Consider the following 8131-nt stretch of genomic DNA (forward strand, 5'->3'; position numbering starts at 1 on the left):
GCACTAGACCTCACTCCCCTCCCAGAGCTGAGATAGAACCCAGGAGTCCTGCTGGGATCTCTCTCTCTGCAGAATTAGTAACAAAGTAAGAATATATATTAATATTTTAAATGTAACCAGTGTCCCTTAAGTGACTTGGCACAAGATGTCAGAACATGTTAGTATTAGAGCTGAGTGGGTCTAATATTTATTTCATTTTATTTCTTTTATATCAGAATTAGAAACAGAGCTCCTGTCAGCTAATTGCTAAGTTATCTGCCACAAACTAGAGTTTTCAAGACCCAAAGTAGATCTTGGAATCACAGTTAAAGTTGCCACCCCCACCAAAATCTGAAATGGCTCCCTTATAGCTGGGTTCGGGGGAGGGAGGTGGAAATGATCCAACAACTGACATGAGGAGGGGAATAGAGGAGCAAGCTACATACTAGGGAGCGAGTGGCTAGGCAGAAGTCCTGCAGAAAAGGACCTAGGTGTTACAGTGGACAAGAAGCTGGAGATGAGTCAACAGAGTGGCCTTGTTGCCAAGAAGGCGAACGGCATTTTGGGCTGTATAAGTAGGGGCATTGCCAGCAGATCGAGGGATGTGATCATTCCCCTCTATTCGGCATTGGTGAGGCCTCATCTGGAGTACTGTGTCCAGTTTTGGGCCCCACACTACAAGAAGGATGTGGAAAAATTGGAAAGAGTCCAGCAGAGGGCAACAAAAATGATTAGGGGGCTGGAGCACATGACTTATGAGGAGAGGCTGAGGGAACTGGGCTTGTTTAGTCTGCAGAAGAGAAGAATAGGGGGGATTTGATAGCTGCTTTCAACTACCTGAAAGGGGGTTCCAAAGAGGATGGATCTAGACTGTTCTCAGTGGTAGCAGATGACAGAACAAGGAGTAATGGTCTCAAGTTGCAGTAGGGGAGGTTTAGGTTGGATATTAGTGTGATGGGTTGAATCAGAGAAACCCCCTTGGGAACTGCCAAGTGATGTGCCAAGACTATTTCTGCCCCTGCTTTCCTACCCTGGCAGCTTAGGACTCCAGCACCCTTTCTTGCTGAGCCAGACACGCCCATCTGCTCCAACACAGAGCCAGGGTCTGAACCGTGTCCCCTAACAGCTGTAGGAAAGCAACTTACAGAGGTATTCCTGTCTTTAACACTTAGATACCCAACTCCCAATCGGGTCTAAAACATAAATAAATCCATTTTACCCTGTATAAAGCGTATACAGATTAAACTAATAAATCGTTTGCCCTCTATAGCACTGATAGAGATAGGCACAGCTGTTCCCCCCCCCCCCCCAGGTATTAATACATACTCTAAGAAATACAGAAAGTAGGATTTAAGTGGTTCCAAGTAGTGACAGACAGAACAAAGTGAATTACCAAGCAAAATAAAATAAAACACGCCAGTCTGCACCTAATAGGGGGGAGGGATAGCTCAGTGGTTTGAGCATTGGCCTGCTAAACCCAGTGTTGTGAGTTCAATCCTTGAGGGGGCCACTTAGGGATCTTGGGCAAAATCAGTACTTGGTCCTGCTAGTGAAGGTAGGGGGCTGGACTTGATGACCTTTCAAGGTCCCTTCCAGTTCTAGGAGATAGGATATCTCCATTTTTTTTTAATACAGTAAGAAATTGAATACAGATAAGATCTCACCCTCAGAGATGTTTCAATAAGTTTCTTTCACAGACTGGACGCCTTCCTAGTCTGGGCACAGTCCTTTCCCCGGTACATCCCTTGTTCCAGCTCAGGTGGTATCTAGGGGATTTCTCATGACTGGCAGCCCCCCTTAATTCTGTTTCACCCATTTATATATCTTTTGGATAAGGTGGGAATCCTTTGTCCCTCTCTAGGTTCCCCCCCCCCTTCTCAATGGAAAAGCACCAGGTTAAAGATGGATTCCAGTTCAGGTGACATGATGACATGTCAGTATAAGATTTCATTGCCCACTTGCCCGCACACACGTATACAGGAAGACTTACAGGTAAAACAGAGCCATCTGCAGTCAATTGTCCTGGTTAATGGGAGCCATCAAGATTCCAAACCACCATTAATGGCCCACACTTTGCATAATTACAACAGGCACTAAGCGTTATATTTCATATTTCTAGTTTCAGATACAAGAGTGGTACATTTATACAAATAGGATGATCACACTCGGTAGGTTATAAGCTTTGTAATAATACCTTACAAGAGACCTTTTGCATGAAGCATATTTATATTCCCACTCGTTAGCATATTTTCATTAAATCATATAGAATGCGTCACAATTAGGAAAACCTTTTTCACTAGGAAGGTGGTGAAGCACTGGAATGGGTTCCTAGGGAGGTGGTGGAATCTCCTTCCTTAGAGGTTTATAAGGTCAGGCTTGACAAAACCCTGCCTGGGATGATTTAGTTGTGGATTGGTCCTGCTTTGAGCAGGCAGTTGGACTAGATGACCTCCTGAGGTGCCTTCCAACCCCAATATTCTATAATTCTATGACGGGGCAGAGCCATGGGGGGGGATGTAAAGCAGGGTCGGAGCCTTGGCAGAAGAGGTGGGGCAAGGGATGGGGTTTGGGGGCTCCAGTTACCAGCAATTAGAGAGGTGACCACCCACTGAATTGTACATAGCCCTATTCCCCAGTTTGTCATGTTGACACACAGCACAGTAACATCAGGAAAGGATTTAATGTCTTTTTGACTGTCCAGTAAGTGATTCAGGGAAGAGGAGCCAGCACCATGTCACCTGCCAGCTCTGCACGGAGCTCGGTCTGAAAGCCAGAGCACCAGGAGGAAATTTTAGATCCCTTTATGAGTAAAGAGCCGGAGCACCCTGTCCCGGATCTGTTTGGTCCTCACCCCGTAGATGATGGGGTGTAGCATGGGGGGCACGAGCAGGTACGCATTGGCCATAAGAACGTGGAAATATACAGCCATGTTGTGGCCAAAACGGTGCATGAGGGCGGAGAAGACAGATGGGATATAAGTGGATAAAATGACACAGAGGTGGGAGCCACAGGTCCCAAAAGTCTTGAGCTGGGCATCCTTTGTCGGGAGGATGAAGATGGCCCTGAGGATCTGGATATAGGACACCATGATAAAAAACACATCCAGACCAGTCACCATGAATCCCACAGAGATGCTGTAGTTACTACTGATGCGGATATCAGCACAGGCCAGTTTCACCATAGCCATGTGCTCACAGTACGAGTGGGGGATGATGTTGGTTCTACAATATGGCCACCGCCTCGCCAGGAACGGAAAGGGCAGTACAAGCATGCCACCACGCAGCACCATGACCAGGCCAATCTTCATCACCACAGGGCTTGTCAGGATGGTGGAATGTCTCAGGGGATCGCAGATGGCTACGTACCGATCCAAAGCCATGGCCACAAGGATCCCAGAGTCCATCACTAAGAAGCAGGCAACGAAGTACATCTGGGTGAGGCAGGCACTAAAATCGATCTCCCTGGAATTGAACCAGAAGATGCTCAGCATTTTGGGTAGGGTGGATGTAGACAGGACTAGGTCACTGCCAGCCAGCATGCAGAGGAAATAGTACATTGGCTCATGGAGGCTCGGCTCCCTCTTCACAATGAACAGGATGGTGAAGTTCCCCAAGATGGCTATTATGTACATGGCGCAGAAGGGGATGGCGATCCAGACATGGGCCGCCTCCAGGCCAGGAATACCCAGCAGGATGAAGGTGGAGGGGTTTGTGAAGTCGGTTGTGTTGGAATCAGACATGAAGTAGGAGAGAAGGTGTTAACTCTGAGGCAGAACGGTGTCTCCTGCATGTACCGTACTTTCTCCTGACTTCCTGTATGTGCCCAGGCTCTAGGGTGATGGTCGCAGTACAAATGTCTGGATGGAGAGACAATGTTAATATGAGACACTGCATGCACTACTGGAGGCTGTTCTCATGGGTGAACCAGCTTGGTCGCTCTTCACACACTGAACAATGACATTTTCCTTATTCAGAGAAATGAATTATGAACAACTGGCCCTACTAATGCCAATTCCATATTTGATGGTGCTCCATGCATCAATAATTCTTCATGTTGTGGTGTGGGAAACCTTAATAGGCACCAGCAGGAACCATGAGTGTGGATACTGGTTATCCATCATTGTTCCTTAATGCAATGAAAGCCAGGCTAGGGAGTCCATGCTGTAGGGTGTTCCCCATTCACCCAGTTGCTCAAAACCTGAGATTATAAAAAAAAAACCCTTTTGCCAAGACATGTGCCAGGGAGAAACATCTCAACTAGAACACACCTCAGGAATGGAGAATAACCTGCTCTGGATATGTGCTTAGTTTTGGTCACCCAGTCTCTAAAAAAGGATACAGCATTATAAAGAGGATTTCTGAGACCGGCTCTGAGAATGGGGAAGGCTGTCATATGCGGACAAACTGATAATTCTGGAAAAAGAACAGGAGTACTTGTGGCACCTTAGAGACTAACAAATTTATTAGAGCATAAGCTTTCGTGGACTACAGCCCACTTCTTCGGATGCATATAGAATGGAACATGTATTGAGGAGATATATATACACACATACAGAGAGCATAAACAGGTGGGAGTTGTCTTTCCAACTCTGAGAGGCCAATTAAGTAAGAGAAAAAAACTTTTGAAGTGATAATCAAGCTAGCCCAGTACAGACAGGTTGATAAGAAGTGTGAGAATACTTACAAGGGGAGATAGATTCAATGTTTGTAATGGCTCAGCCATTCCCGTCTGGTCATTCAGTGACAGACCTGCGGGTGGCTATATTACAACAGAAAAACTTCAAAAACAGACTCCAACGAGAGACTGCTGAGCTAGAATTGATATGCAAACTAGACACAATCAACAAAGGATTGAATAAGGACTGGGAATGGCTGAGCCATTACAAACATTGAATCTGTCTCCCCTTGTAAGTATTCTCACACTTCTTATCAACCTGTCTGTACTGGGCTAGCTTGATTATCAGTTCAAAAGTTTTTTTCTCTTACTTAATTGGCCTCTCAGAGTTGGTAAGACAACTCCCACCTGTTTATGCTCTCTGTATGTGTGTATATATATCTCCTCAATATATGTTCCATTCTATATGCATCCGAAGAAGTGGGCTGTAGTCCACGAAAGCTTATGCTCTAATAAATTTGTTAGTCTCTAAGGTGCCACAAGTACTCCTGTTCTTTTTGCGGATACAGACTAACACGGCTTCTACTCTGAAACCTGATAATTCTGGGACTGTTTAGTTTAGAGAAGAGACAAAGAAGGGGGTAGTTGACAGAAGAGAGTAATATAAAGAAAAGAACTGAGAGTTTATTGGATCGCTAAATAGTCACAATTCCACAGTCAAGGAGGTGGAGAACTTTGGCTAAAAACCCAGTTCAGTGGCAAAGTTAAGGCAGCAATTATGTGGGGAAACAATATATACAAATGGGAAAGAAGTGAAAATAGATAGCAAGCAATACAAATTGGAAGATATGAATATTGATTGGAGACGTAAAAGACATCAGGGAAATATCTATGCTTGGTGAGACTAAGGATAACAAAAAGGAGGTTATTAAGTATATTGGGAACAAAAGAAATCCTAGAAAAAGTTTAGGCCAATTCCTAGAGGGAGAAAGGAAACCTCTTAATGTTGCAGAAAACACAGATGTGTTTAATAAATAGTTTTGTTCTGCATTTGGAAAGAAGCAGTATGAGGTACTCATATCACATGAAGTAATGAAATATTCCCCAGTCCAGTAGCTGCCAAGGAGAATGTTGAACAACATCTACAGTAGAACCTTAGAGTTACAAACACCAAAGTAATGAACTGACCAATCAACCACACATCCCCTTCAGAAGTAGAAGTACACAATCTGTCAGCAGCAGAGCCAAAAAAAAAAAAAAAAAAGCCAAATACAGGACAGTTCTATGTTAAATGTAAAATATTTTTTTTAAAAAAGGGAAATATTAAAAAAAAAAATATTTGACAAGGTTAGGAAACAATGGAAAACTGGCATGGGATTAGTTAAAAAAAAGTCTATGAATATAATTAGTGCCAGTAAACAGCATGGTTAATGGAAAACAGGTCTTGTCAAATCAAACTGATTTCATCCTTTAATAAAAGTGCACCTTTGGTAGATCAAGGGTACTGCGCAGATGCAATAAACTTCAGTTTCTCCGAGGCATTTCATTTAGTAGGAAAAACATTCAGATAAAAAATGAACAGTTTACAACATCAGGAGAGCACATGTAAAGTGGATTAAAAACTGGCTAACTGACAGATCTCAGAAACCAGTTGTCAGTTATGGGGGTATTTCTAGAAGGATTTTGCAAGGATCAGTTCTAGGCTTGATGCTATTGAATATTTTCATCACTGATCTGGAAGCAAATAGAAAATCACTGCAAATAAAATTTGCGTATGACCCAAAGATTGGCAGAGTGGTTACAATGAGGAAGCCAGGTCGGGCACACCGATTGATCTGGTGCATGGGCCCGTACAAACAAACTGTTTTAATACAGTCACATGAAAAGTTATTGTCTCAGAAGAGGGAATGCAGGCCGGATCAACAGATTAGGGCACTGTATTATGGAATGCAGACACCCTGAAAAGGCTTTAGGGGTCATTGTGGTCAACCAACTTATTGTGAGCAGGGCGATGCTGTGGCCAAAAGTGCTGATATGATCCTTGCATGCATAAAGAGGGGAGTGGTGAGTTGGAGCAGGGGAAGGATTTTGCCTCTGCACATGGCATTGGTGAAACCAACTGCGTCCAGTTCCAGGGTCCACATTTCAAAAAGGCTGTTGAGAAATTGGAGAGGGTGAGAGACTAAAAGGGCATCGTATATTTAACTTATCAAAAAGACGATCGAGTGGAGACTTTCATGGGGTGAAAACCATTGGCAAAGTGGACAAAGGCAGAGCAAGACCCAATGGCTGGAAGCTGAAGCCAAACAAATGCCAGCTGGAAATAAGGGCCAAATGTTTAGCACTGAGGGTGATTAACCTTTAGAACAAACTGCGAAGGGAAGTGGTGGATTCTCCATCTCCCCGTGTTGGCAGACCCAGGCTGGATGCTTTTCTGAAAGATCTGCTTGAGGGCTTGTCTACACTCTAAACTCTACAGCAGCACTGCCAGAGCGCTTCAGCGTAGACACTATTCACACCGATAACAGGGTTCTCCGATCGACGTAGGTAGCTCACCTCCCCAAGAGGTGGTAACTAGGTTGATGGAAGAATTCCACTCTTCTCCTAGTGAGGACCAGAGGATGGAAGATGATAAAATACAGGCAGGGTCTGATCAGAAAATGTCAATAAAAATAATTCTATTCAATTACATTGTGTAATGGCAGAAAGCTAACAGGAGACAAGTTTAAAGTGCTTATATACCAATGCTAGAAGTTTAAATTATAAAATGGGTGAACTAGAGTGCCTCGTATTAAATGAGGATATTGATATAAAAGGCATCACAGAAACTTGGTGGAATGAGGATAATCAATGGGACACAGTAATACCAGGGTACAAAATATATTGGAAGGACAGAACAGGTTGTGCTGGTGGGGGAGTGGCACTATATGTGAAAGAAAGCATAGAATCAAATGAAGTAAAAATCGTAAATTAATCAAACTTTACCATACAATCTCTACGGATAGTAATTCCATGCTCTAATAATAAGAATAAAGCAGTAGGGATATATTACCGACCTCCTGACCAGGATGGTGATAGTGACTGTGAAATGCTCAGGGAGATTAGAGAGGCTATTAAAATAAAAAAAATCAATAATAATGGGGGATTTCAACTATCCCCATATTGACTGGGTACATGTCACCTCAGCACAGGATGCAGAGAGAAAGTTTCTTGACACCTTAAACGACTGATTCTTGGAGCAGCTAGTCCTGGAACCCACCAGAGGAGAGGGAATTCTTGATTTAGTCCTAAGTGGAGCACAGGATGTGGTACAAGAGGTGAATATAGCTGGACCACTTGGTAATAGTGACCATAATATAATTAAATTTAATAATCCTCTGGCAGGAAAAACACCACAGCAGCTCAACACTGTAGCATTTAATTTCAGAAAGGGGAACTACACAAAAATGAGGAGGTTAGTTAAACAGAAATTAAAAGGTACAGCGAAAAAAAAGTGAAATCCCTGCAAGCTATGTGGAAACTTTTTAAAGACACCATA

General features: G+C 43.4%; 1 pseudogene; it reads right to left on the minus strand.

Annotated features, from left to right (window-relative positions):
* Positions 1-2770: 2770 nt before the first annotated feature.
* Positions 2771-3768, minus strand: LOC101935247 (olfactory receptor 52E8-like; annotated as a pseudogene).
* Between the last annotated feature and the right edge of the window lie 4363 nt (positions 3769-8131).

The sequence above is a fragment of the Chrysemys picta genome, chromosome 1 (genome assembly GCF_011386835.1).
Source record: "Chrysemys picta bellii isolate R12L10 chromosome 1, ASM1138683v2, whole genome shotgun sequence".
NCBI lineage: Eukaryota > Metazoa > Chordata > Testudines > Emydidae > Chrysemys > Chrysemys picta.